Source organism: Bidens hawaiensis, unplaced genomic scaffold (genome assembly GCF_021521415.1).
Source record: "Bidens hawaiensis isolate Kalapana, Puna unplaced genomic scaffold, B.hawaiensis_p1.1 tig00014542_1, whole genome shotgun sequence".
Classification (NCBI taxonomy): domain Eukaryota; kingdom Viridiplantae; phylum Streptophyta; class Magnoliopsida; order Asterales; family Asteraceae; genus Bidens; species Bidens hawaiensis.
This window is the reverse complement of record NW_027492269.1, coordinates 210,257-223,408: the sequence shown is the minus strand read 5'-3', so window position 1 is coordinate 223,408 and position 13,152 is coordinate 210,257. Positions and strand designations below refer to the sequence as shown.

General features: G+C 33.9%; 2 pseudogenes across 2 annotated transcripts in view; both read right to left on the bottom strand.

The window, feature by feature from the left end:
• Positions 1 to 1,009: 1,009 nt before the first annotated feature.
• LOC143546982 (uncharacterized) lies at positions 1,010 to 4,274 on the bottom strand (annotated as a pseudogene). Its single transcript, XR_013137688.1, has 4 exons — positions 3,548 to 4,274; positions 1,817 to 3,432; positions 1,365 to 1,745; positions 1,010 to 1,123 (listed from the first exon to the last, which is right to left on the bottom strand). The product of XR_013137688.1 is annotated as an uncharacterized LOC143546982 (transcript).
• Positions 1,014 to 13,152, bottom strand: part of LOC143547009 (uncharacterized) — a 34,270-nt pseudogene continuing 22,131 nt past the window's right edge. Inside the window, exons 2-3 of the transcript XR_013137692.1 lie at positions 12,587 to 12,961; positions 1,014 to 1,064 (exon numbers count right to left, since the gene is read on the bottom strand). The product of XR_013137692.1 is annotated as an uncharacterized LOC143547009 (transcript). The remainder of the gene's footprint in view (positions 1,065 to 12,586; positions 12,962 to 13,152) is intronic.

The window sequence follows — 13,152 nt, the reverse complement described above, 5'->3', positions numbered from 1 at the left end:
GAGATCAAATTGCATACCCAACCTATATCCTATGGGTATTGTTTACCATATCCGTGTTTTTTCTTTTACCTTTAATACGTGACACGTGACATTTTCTAATCATTCTGAAGTTATCATTGGGCTGGTGTATGAGTATGGGTCAATCAGTTTACACACATAAGGCTAAATTTTATACAGCCCAGCCCAAATAAACTTTTGAAACTAAGAGTCCATGATTTAGTTACGAGCTCAAGAACATGTCACAAATGAGTATGCTTTGAATTTGAATAACCCAATTTTGATAGGCCAATTCAGTCTATGACTCCACTATCACGAGCTTCGAATCCGACTCTAAACATGCTACATTGCTACATATCCTCAAATCATGTAACTTAAAAAATAAATCAAAATTTCACATGATTATTTGATTAATTACAAGATTTTTGATTATTTGTTTAGAGAGCAATTGTAGAGTATCGTATTTCCGAGTTTCAAATTCGTAAGGAGCAATCGTAAAGTATTGAATTCTATTATGCATTTATAACAACGATTTGCGTACTTTTATCATACATCTGAAATTTAATTTGGTTGTCTCCTTTTGTTATGTTCTTACCAAATGTTTTCTTTTTGTGTTTTTTAATATATTTAGCGAAACTAACCCAAAAATTTAGAAACTAACGAGAAAATTTTCAACGCCCCCTACTTAATTTATATTTTAAATCTGTGTACATAATACTTCTTGGTACATTGATCCCGATGCATGACTTATAGTTAAGACCACTTGTTTCACAAAAGCCGACGAACCCACTGTCATTACATGGGATCGACCCTATTAAATTTTGACACCGACCTTTTTAAAAGTATTTTTTGGATCAATCACTCTTCACAAGAAGGCAATATAATATTCTCACTATTACAACACAAACTCATATACATTATTCAACACAATATCAAACAAACTAACATACATGCATGGATGAAGTAATAAAGATGACTCACATTTATTTTATTTTTAACGACAATACTTCAGCTCTCATCTCTTAGATGTAGTTCTTTTTAACTCCCATGGAAGCTTGCTGTTAGACCTGAAAGAAAGCGTACATTAGGCCTACTTTAATCAAGATAGTGCTGTGAAGCTTATAAACTTACCTTAAATAATATAGAGGACCAGTTGAGAATGCTCTTACAAGTTACAACACTAACCTCATATACTTTATTCAACAAGAAATCAAACAAACTAACAAACACGCACAGCAAAGTAATAAAGAAGACTCACATAATACTTTATTTAATACGAAAACTCCTCATGGAAGCTTGGTGTAATACCTGAAAGAAAATTCACATTACGCCTACTTTAATCAAGATGTTGTTGTGCATCTTAAAACCTTTACCTCAAATATCCTGAAGTGTATACAAAATATGCTGCAATTCTTGTACAACCCTTTTCATATCCATCCGTTCTGATGAAGAATCAAGAGTGCATGATATTCTAATCTTCAATGTTAAAGCCAACCACTCCTTAATTTTCTTTACATTTTCTTCCATGTTTTGCATAAAACTTTCATTCTCTTCATAAGCATTTAACATGCTAGCATCAATAGCATCCATTACATGGTCTGGAAAGGCCATGGAAGCAAAATTATGAAGGTTGAGGGTCTCTTTAAAAATATCGTCTGTCGGTTTTTTCCCTGTGATAACCTCTAGTAATAAAATTCCAAAACTGTAGACATCTCCGGTACTTGACATCTCATTTCCGAGACCATACTCTGTAATTATAAGCAAGGGCTTTATAATAAAGGTAATACTATGAGTAAGTACATATGAAAGTATAAGCTACCTGGAGCAACATGGCCGACTGTTCCTCTAATCCCAGTTGAGCTGTTTAGGTATGAAGTTCCAAGGAAACGAGGTAAACCGAAATCTCCAACATGAGCCACCATATCATCATCTAGTAGAATGTTGCTAGGTTTTAATTCACCGTGAACAATAGTTGGTATGCAGTGATTGTGAATATAATCAAGTGCAAATGCTACACCCATAAGAATATTTATTCTTTGGAGAAGGCTGAGTGCGGATGTGCCTTCACTTGAATGCAACCAATCTTGTAAACTTCCCTTAGGCATGAACTCGTATAACAAAGCTTTGAAATCATTTCCTTGAAAGTCAATGCTTTAGCATGAAGTTATAATCCTCAACAAATTCCGGTGGCGAATATTTCGCCATGCTTCACACTCTCTCATAAAGCTACTTTGAGCACCTCGATTTTGAAGATGTAGAACTTTAACTGCAACAATCTTATTATCATTTACATTAAGGATTCCTTTAAAAACGGAACTGAACCCACCTTTACCAATCAAATTGGCTTCGGAAAATCCGTTGGTTGCCTTGAGAAGTTGATCATATGAAACTTTCAAGAATCGATCGTTTGTTGATGATTGAGATGGTTTATTCTTGTTTTTCTTCTTATGCCAAACATATACTAAACATGCTATGGTGAAAATTGTGGATGAAATTAAAATGACTACTACAAACTTAGGAAACTTCTTTTTATGTTTCTTTTTCTCCTTGCATTGGAATATTCCAAGTTCAACAATGCCACCGCAAAGTCGACTATTACCCGAAATAGAGTATGCACTTGCATTGGCAAACACTCCTGAAGTTGGCACTTTACCTTCAAAATCATTATAAGAGAGGTTCAAATATTCTAAAAATGAAAACCCTTCTAAGAATTGAGGAATTTGGCCAGATAAATTATTTTGAGAAATATTGAGTTCCACCAATCCTTTCAAGGAACTTAATGATGGTGGTATCGCACCTTCTAATAAGTTACCTTTAAGGTACAACGATGAAAGACTAACACAACCACTAATGCTACTGGGAATATTACCAGATAATTTGTTATCTGATAAATCTAGTGCACTCAACATATTGAGGTCTCCAACTTCCGTTGGCAATGAACCAGCTAGATTGTTATTAGAAAGATCCAATGCCACGGATAAAGATGAAAGTTCGAGAATTTTGGTAGGAATACTCCCTTCAAGTTTATTGTTATCAAGGTACAACTCTAATAGATTATGACAATTTCCCAAACTTGATGGAATAACCCCATCCAACGTGTTTGTATCTAATTCAAGTATGGTTAATGATGATAAATTCCCAATGGCATCGGGAATCCGCCCTGAAAGTTGGTTTTCGCCTAAAGAAAGGCCTACTAGCTTTTGAAGGTTAACAATGGTTGAGGGGATGTTACCGGTGAATTAATTCGCATACAAGGACAACTTGGTCAAACCGTCGAGATTACCAATCGAACTAGGGAGAGGTCCATGTAACTGATTTTCATATAAGTATATATATATTGGAGTTGATTAGAAAGATTACCAGTTGATGTGGGGAGTATTCCTTGAAACTTGCAATTTGGAAGACTCAACTCCTTTAATCTCGTCTTCTTCTTTGCTTCCAAAGTTATTACCTAAAATTATATATTTTATCTCTCTTAGTTTTTCGAAGTCGATTTCCAACTTCCCACTAAACTCGTTGTCATTCATTTCAAGAAATTCTAACCTCGTACAATTAGAAATGGACGGTGGAAGAGGCCCGGTTAGCTGGTTATTCCGTAATTGAAGTGAGGCAAGATAAGGAAACATTATGGTTGGAGGGATACAACCTGTGAGTTGATTTTCAGCTAAGCTAAAACGTGCTATGAGTGACAGGTTATAAAGAGAACGAGGGATGTCTCCATATAAATTACAACCCCCGCAAATAAAATCATCTAATGTTTTCCAATGGCCTAAGGTATTTGGAATGCTCCCACCCAATGGATTATCGACAACGCCAAACTTTTTCATTGTTGTGATATTTCCCAAGAAAGGCGGTATTCCACCTGTTAAGTTATTATGCCCAAGTAAAAGAAATTGAAGTTTGGGGAGGAAACTAATCTCCTTGGGAATGCTTCCAATTAGATCATTGTAGGAAAGACCAAGCACTTCAAGATTGGAACAACCAGATATGTTTGCCGGAATGACCCCGCTGAATTTGTTTTCGTACAGATAAAGAAAACGTAGCCTTGAAAGGCGACCGAGTTCATAAGGGATGACTCCTTTAAAGCTGTTGTTAGCGAGAAAAAGCGTACGTAGGAAGCTAAGGTTTCCTACATGAGGAGATAAGGAGCCTTCCAATCCTTGTGAGTCCAACACTAAGCGAGTCACTCTTCTATGGCGCTTTCCACATGTAACGCCAACCCAATCACAAAAATGAAGGGAATTGTTCCATGAGGTTAGAGCTCCTTGAGCGATCATGGACTTGATATGGAGCAAAGCATGATGATCGGTCTCATTTTCGCGGTCATAGGAAGCTGAGATGGAGGTGATATGTAAAAATATGATAAGAGCATAAAAGAGGAAATGGCTAATAGAGGAAGATGATACGGAAATGGTTGGTTGCTTTGTATTCATTTTGGAAAGAAACTTAAGATCACAAGGATAATTGTTGGCCTTTAATAGGCATGTTATTGTATTGTTTTAAGTCGAGTCTTCAGTCTAATTTCTAGGAAAGAAACTTATATATATTTTGTATTTGTAGTGCTAATTTCTTGGTTGGTAGTGACAAATTAGCCATAAAGCAGTGCTTTATTCACAATTTTTTTTCTTTGGACGGCAAAAGAAAAAGAAAAGCTAAAATAAAACAAAGAAACAACTCAAAAAGACCACTAGTAAACTAAGCAACAAAAAAAATCCAGCGAGTCCATATTCTTCTATTTGGGTATGAGTTTATTAATTAATCCAACCGAACAAACACATTATATTTTCTTCGACATAAACTTGATGAAATAAGAGCGAAAAGTGAAGACCCTCGCATTCCTGAGCTTCCAAATAAACCAAAACGAGGAATAGATAATTGCTTTCATTAAACGTCTACCCATGTTGCGATGTTGGTCTTCCGCATGTAAGAATAAATATAATAATATATAAGGGAGAGAACTATGTTACTCTCCCTCATATAATTGGTTTCTACTACAAACTCTAATTCTCATTATGAGAATTCGATCAAGTTGACAAACATGTCGTCTACATCATTCTCTACTGCAGTTGTTACTCTCTCTGCTATAATATGTACACATGTTTATATTATTATCATGTTTTCTATTACTATCATAAAGAATAAAGAACTAATCAACACTGCAACGACTAAGAGATGGTTAAAAGAAGTCAGACACGTCAATTAGTTCGAACCGCATGCCCAAAAGCAGTCTAAAAATGTGTGTTCCATTGTTTAGATCTCAGAATTAGCACACACACGGCAATCTCTAGATAACAAAGTAAGATCAGGCGCAACCGGAATCCTGCTTTGCAACAACCTCCAAACAAAACAGTTGATTTTTAATAGGAACCCTACTTTTTCGAGTCGCAAATGGGAATATCGTCTTCATAAGTATATAGTAGCAGCCATAACCCGTCTCGTTGCTTGAATTGAGAACTTGCCCGAAGCATCACCATTCCAAGACCACCCATCTTCATTCTTCATTGAAAGGGAACAACTCTTCCGTTTCTTTTGGACCAAACGAAACTCACTTTCACTGCCCCATTTTCATCTAAAGAGACCCTATCAATAACCAAACAAGTTTTATTGACCTCAGGCTTATAAAGGTCTAGGAAGAGATCTTTCGTCATGAATATGTCTAACCACACATCCAACCGGAAACCACCTTTATCCCGATAGACGAGAAGTTTTTATCAATCTTTGATTCTTTGCAATAGTATGTCATGCTCCATGGATGGATTGCCAAGCAACCCGGCCACTTGTTCTTTTAACATCACATTGAGTCCAGTGTTTGGAGAGACCCATTGATACCTGCATGTGCATGTATTATTAATACTAGCTGTGTGCCCGCGCGATGCCGCGGGGTATGCACACAAACATGTTATCGGATGCATTATAACCAGTGTTAAAACGTGTATTATGAACAAATTAATATATAACTGGGTTTTCGAAATTTTAAACTTTTTTTTAGAATATCTAAACTTATTTGGCTTACATCTCGCTATAACTCGAACACGTTTTGATTAGTCAAATAGGGATAAGCAAATTCGGTACCAGTACCATAACGATACCGATTTGGTACCGTCGGTACCAAAGTTTTGAGTTTCGGGATCGGTACAGTATTTCCCGAATTTATACCTTCGGTACCGGTACTATCCCGGTACCGTTATCGAACCAAATATTTTGGTATCGGTACCAGTACCAAGAATTTACAAATTTCGGGATTTGTATTTCCGGTACCGAGCTCATCCCTACTGTCAAAGTCCTCGATCGTTGACTGAAAAAATAAAAAAGAAATTCAAAAATGATCAAAACTCATTTTGCTGGGCATATTGACCTGAACCAAAATTGATACTTTTTTTAAATGTCACGAAATCATTTTGCTTATAATACGCACATCGATATTTAGTAAATCATGTATTGAGATGTCAACAAAAATAAACATGTCGTTATTGTATGTTTGAAATTTATTAAAACTTATTATATTCAAAGATATAAAAGAAAAAACGAAGAAAAAGGAAAATAGTTGAAAATATGTGTAAACTTAATGGGATGAAAGAGCAATTATTAATTAAATTTACAAAATTTGAGTATAGTTAAAGGGTTAAATTTGTAATTATATTTTTGGTTCATAATTGCATATTTAAGTGTATTCTTATGCTTAATTGACTTTTACATTATAATAAACACATCAAAATAAAATAAAGTTTACATTGAAACGTCAACAAAAATAAGCACATTGCAACGGTAAGTCCGGTTTTTTTAAACATAATATATAAAAAGATATAGAAGAAATAAAAATTTTAAATGAATTTGTCAAATAAATGGGTAAAGATTAGGGGTTTATGTGTAACTACTTTATAAATTAATAAAGTTTTGTTGAAGTTGAAGGACTATATTTGTAACTATTTTCTAAATCAAATATTCTTAACCGTCAACATGTCTAAAATACTATACTACCCCTAAAATTTCAAATTTGTATGCATTACTAATTGTTTATTATGCAATAGTGATTGTACCTCTTAAAATTTAAGAGGTCCTTCACTCATGCATTATATATAGTAGAGATAATTATTAGTATTAGTTTATTACATTATTTAAGTTAATTAGTAATTGGTTTATGAGTTAGTAGTGGGTAGTTTAATATTCATAGTGGTTAGTTTATTTAGAGTCATATTAGCAAGTAGTGGGTAAGCGGTTTGTATGGCTATTTATAGTTACTTTGTATTTGTTTTTAGCAACAATGAAATATTTAAGTTACTTTCATTATTATTTAGTATTATTATATAACAATAAATATTATTTAGTATTTATTTAATTATTATAAATATTATTATTTAACAATATATTTATAGTTACTTTCATTCTCGTCTCAATCCTCCACCATGCCGCCCCGCGAAGACTCCATTTCTTCCGATGACCTTCCACCCTCCATTATGGACCAGCTTAATCAACTCATTGTCATCACCACGACAGCTTTCTCATCGCAAGCCAAAATCAACAATCAACTAGCCGCTCTCATCAAAGCCACAAAAAATCTTACTACCAAAATCGATGCTCAAATGGAAACCACCGCCCACCTCTTTAACCATGTCACCCAACTCTCCGACAAACTTACCGACACATACGATCCACCACCAACACATACACCGACACCATCACTAAAACAGTCACCATGCCCGTATGAACCATCTCCACCCTTCCAAGTCGTCACACAAGTCACTACCTCTTATATTCAACCTACAAAAGTTATACGTATTCCACATTTGGTCCCTTCAATACCCTTCACACATGCAGGAAAGAAAGGACCAATACAAGATCATATTCCACTTTTCAATATGTTCTTGGATATATGAGCTATGGGTAGGATAACAAGCCGACCATTTATGGAGCAAATACGAGAATGGCGACCACCATGGCAGCCACCGTGTCGCGCCATTGAGACTGAACCGAACGCTACTGGAAGACGTGAGTGGCGACCACCATGGGCCAAGCATTCCGTCCTTGAGGACAAGGACGTTTTTTAGGGTGGGAGTATTGATACGTGCATGTGCATGTATTATTAATATAATTATTAGTATTAGTTTATTACATTATTTAAGTTAATTAGTAATTGGTCTATGAGTTAGTAGTGGGTAGTTTAATATTCATAGTGGTTAGTTTATTTAGAGTCATATTAGCAAGTAATGGGTAAGTGGTTTGTATGGCTATTTATAGTTACTTTGTATTTGTTTTTAACATGAATGAAATATTAAAAATGGTGCTCCAAAAGAGTGTCTCTATCTTTCTCATCTAATTTTGGGAGTGTTTGCCTACTACAAAAGGCTAGAGAGATTAACCATCTCGAATCGGTCCCTATCACCCATGTTCGATCCTACCAGATGACGCTTTCTAATCACATGAAAGCTGAAATGAATACTTCTTTACTAAAGTTGGTGGAACAGACTTCATGGGTACATCTTTTGCACCCTTTGGGAGATTTGAGAATTCTATGGTTTGTTGTGATTATGTAACAAATATTGACATTGGACAGCTTGTTGATCTCAGTTCTTATTTGTAACTGTTATGTTTGGTTGGTAATGAATTTTTTGTTGTTGGTAAAAAAGAAATTAATAATAATAATTCTAAAACCGCCGGAACCTGGCTTAGAACGCACCTATTACGCGTTTGATGCAGTGTTTTGCGCGTTGGGTTATGTGCGTACCGACACCGGTTACTCCAACAACTGCCTGAACTTCTCAATGATCATTGATGCATCAAAATTTGACTTTCAAGGAGAAAAGATGATTTGAGCAAATTAAATTTAATCGTGTAGCATCTTGATCCAAAAGGCAATGATCGAACAAGGATACCCACGACTTATTGACCACATCATGGATCATTGAATTTTTCTAGTTAAAAAAAGTGAAAGCCCAACAAATTTACAAGAATTAACGGAAAAATAACTTTTGTTATTGTGACAAATAACTCATAATAACTAGTACACATTTGTTGTTCATTAACATTTTTGAAAATCGCATTTTGGTTGATGACTTCAGTAATTCAACGGTAAAGACGGTCTATGTGAGGTTTTAAAAACGGATCCATTCATACAAACACTCTGCCTACTATTCAGACACCTAACTCTATCTATACGAGTCGTATAGATATGACTCGTATATGTGTCAAATCTTGTCTGGTGTCATTGACCAGCTCTTTATTGCTGGTACAGGTCTATAAGATCCGTATAGACCTATACTAATCATATAGGCCTATACTACTTATCATATAAACCATTTAAAAACCGGCATGCCCACTAATGAATGAGGTAAGCGCAATCCTTTTCTACTTGGTTTCATAGAAGTGTTTAATTTATTCAAAATTAACATGTTTATTAGCTTGTAACCATATCGATGGCTCCTGTGGTTTCTAGTTACATGTCAAATCGGTCTGGCTTTAATTCGTAAATCTAATTTTTCTAATTGTATCATATGGATCTATCCTTTTTGTCCCATGGTAATAAAAAAAGAGAGGTTGAAATTTGAAACTGGTAAGATAAAAATTTACAGAAACAAATATTAAGTTAAATTTGTATACAAATGAAAAAAAAAGTGTCGGATATATAAACTATCAATAGTTACTTGAAAGGTATTCTTCGTTGCCACTTAAGCCATAATGGTTTGGTGCACTTTCATCATTAAATATTATATTTTATTTTAATATCATGGTGGTAGTTTAACCAAATGAATATACCTTAGTTTTTCTTTGCTATACAAACTTGTAAAAATTATATATATTCACAAAAGTTTAGTAAGATTTCTCAAAAGAATAGAAACGTATATATAAAAGTACATTTAGACAACTTTGATGATAGAAAAAGATATTCATCGACTTGAAATCATCTTCAAAAGGGGGGAAAATAATAAAACAAAAACATGTTTTATTCTTTGTCATGTTCAAGAATCTCGTTAGCAGGTATATAGTATTGATGGTCCATTGATAAAGACAAACTATTAAACTTAGTCATATTTAATGTGATTGGTACCGGATTTTAATAAGAAACACAAACTCGGACACATTAATTTGGTTAAACACCCAAACACGTTTGTTATTATTGATAAACTACACAAAACTCAATTACGTACCCAATTACCATCTCTAAACCCCAAAGCACATGCATTTATAATATAACATATTACGTTTAGATTACAACTAAGTTTGCTAAATAATATGACATAATAATCATACTAACAATTAAATCTAAGCATATTTAAGTGTTTATAATTATCCACTCTTTAAATCTTATTACTTAACCTTGCATGCAAAATAACGCTCTTGAACTGAAATTCTCAACAATGTTTTCTTTTTTATCCAATTGAACGAACCATCATCCTTTTAAAAGAATAAAAAAACAAGAGCAATTAATCCATACATGGAAATCATGGAGTATAATCTCTCTACTAAAGTAGGCATCATAATTCTTATTTTCAAACATGCAGTTTTGACCATAGTAAAATCAAATATGATTTTTTGAAAGTTGAAACCACTTCAATCGTGAACGCTTAGTAACTTAATTCAAAACATGACTCAAAAGGTTTTTCATGTTACGCATATTTAGATAGATGGGTTAAATGAATATCGTTCACGTCAGACGATTTTAAGTGAGCAAGATAGGATTGATGTTGTGTTGTGTTTGGATTAAACAATTCAACTTGTAACATGTGAACTGAAAATAATTGATGCAACCACTGTAATAATATAATTCATTTTAAAAACATTCTAATATTTTACAACTCAAAGATATGCAACAAGACTTTTGTTATATACATTCTTTTGAGAAGATTCTATGGAAAAATGCATAAAGTGAATTACTTTTGAATATTTCTCTCAACTTACCTTTAGAAGACTTCTCTTTTAATTCCGTGTATTGCATAGGATATCATCGGTTTCGGGTATTAAATGAGTATAAATCAGGGCCGGCCTTGAGGTATAGTGGGGTAGTCGACAACCACAGGCCCGACACCCCGCTAGGCCCGAATTTTTTTTTTAAAAATTATATGTTTTTTGTAAAAAAAATATGTATAATCAATGTTTCAGCACAATAACATAACCACTAGCTTGTTCTACTGGTAATGTGGTATGACATCTAACCAAAAGATTGTGATAACTAGTCTTACTTGAGACAATTTTAAGCTTATTTTTATACAAAAGTTTTTTACAAAACTCAAATCATAATTAAGTCCATTTAAAATTAAATTGTTTAAACCGAACAAAATGTTTCTTTTACTTAAGGGCCCGAAAAAAATTTCGCCTTTAGCCCGAAAAAATTTCGCCTTTAGCCCAAGAAAATTTTCGCCTTCTCGAAGCCGGCCAGGTATTGAGATCCATTCCTGGTATTGAGATCAAATTGCATACCTAACCTATATCCTATGGGTAGGGTCGATTCCGATTTCGGGTATAATAAAATGGTTCCTGGTTTGGTTTACAAGATCCTTTCTTTTCCACCTTTGATATGTGACACGTTACATTTCTTAATCGTTTTGAAATTATCATTGAGCTGCATAAATATGGTTCGACCAATTTACCCACCTTAGGTTACCTTTTTTAAAGCCCAGCCCAAATAAACTTTTGAATCTAAGACACTTTGTGGGTCCATGATTTAGTTACGAGCTCAAGAACATGTCACAAATGAGTATGCTTTGAATGTGAATAACCCCAATTTTGATCGGCCAATTCAGTCTATGACTCCAATATTCCGAGCTTCGAATCCGATTCTAAACATGCTACACATCCTCGAATCATGTAACTTAAAAAATAAATCAAAATTTCACATGATTATTTGATTAATTACAAGATTTTTGATTATATGATTAGAGAGCAATTGTAGAGTATCTTATTTCCGAGTTTCAAATTCGCAAGGAGCAATCGTAAAGTATTGTATTTCTATTATGCATTTATAACAACGATTGGCGTACTTTTATTATACATTTGAAATTTAATTTGGTTTTCTCCTTTTGTTATGTTATTCAACAAGTTACTTACCGAATGTTCTAATTTTGTGTTTTTTAATATATTTAGCGATACAACTAACCCGAAAATTTTAAAAACTAAGAAATTTTCTAGGCCCCCATGTAATATATATATATATATATTAAATCGGGGTAATATAATACTTCTTGGTACATTGATCCCAATGCATGACTTAGTGTTAAGACCACTTGTTTCACAAGCATTGGCGAACCTGTTGCCATTATATAGGGATCGACCCAATTAAATGTTGACACAACCCCTTTAAAAAAATTTATTGGTCCATCACTCTTCACAAGAAGACAATATAATATTCTTTTCACGATTACAACACAAAACTCATATATATTATTCAACACGAAATCAAACAAACTAATAAACATGCATGGGCAAGGTAATAATGATGACTCACATTTTTATTTTATATTTTAACGACAATACACCATCTCTCATTTCTTAGATGTAGTTGTTTTAAGTCCCATGAAAGCTTGGTGTTAGACCTGAAAGAAAGCTCACATTAGGCCAACTTTAGTCAAGATAGTATTGTGAAACATATAAAACTTACCATAAATATTCTTAAGCGTGTCCAAAATATGCTGCAATTCTTGTACAACCCTTTTCATATCCATCCTTTCTGATGGAGAATCAAGAGTGCATGATATTCCAATCCTCAATATAAAAGCCAAGCATTCCTCAATTTTCTTTACATTTTCTTCCATGTTTTGCATAAAATTTTCATTCTCTTCATAAACATTTAGCATATTAACATCAATAACATCCATTACACGGTCTAGCAAGGCCATGGAAGCTAATTTATGAAGGATGAGGTTCTCTTTAAAAATATCATTAGTCGGTTTTTTCCCTGTCATAACCTCTAGTAACAAGATTCCAAAACTGTAGACATCTCCACTACTTGACATCTCATTTCCGAGACCATACTCTGTAATTTACAAGCAAGTACTTTAGAAATAAAGGTGATACTATGAGTATGTACATATGAAAGCATAAGTTAGCTGGAGCAACATAGCCCATTGTTCCTCGAATCCCAGTTGTGCTTTCTGGGTACGAAGTTCCAAGTAAACGAGTTAAACCGAAATCTCCAACATGAGCCACCATATCATCATCAAGTAG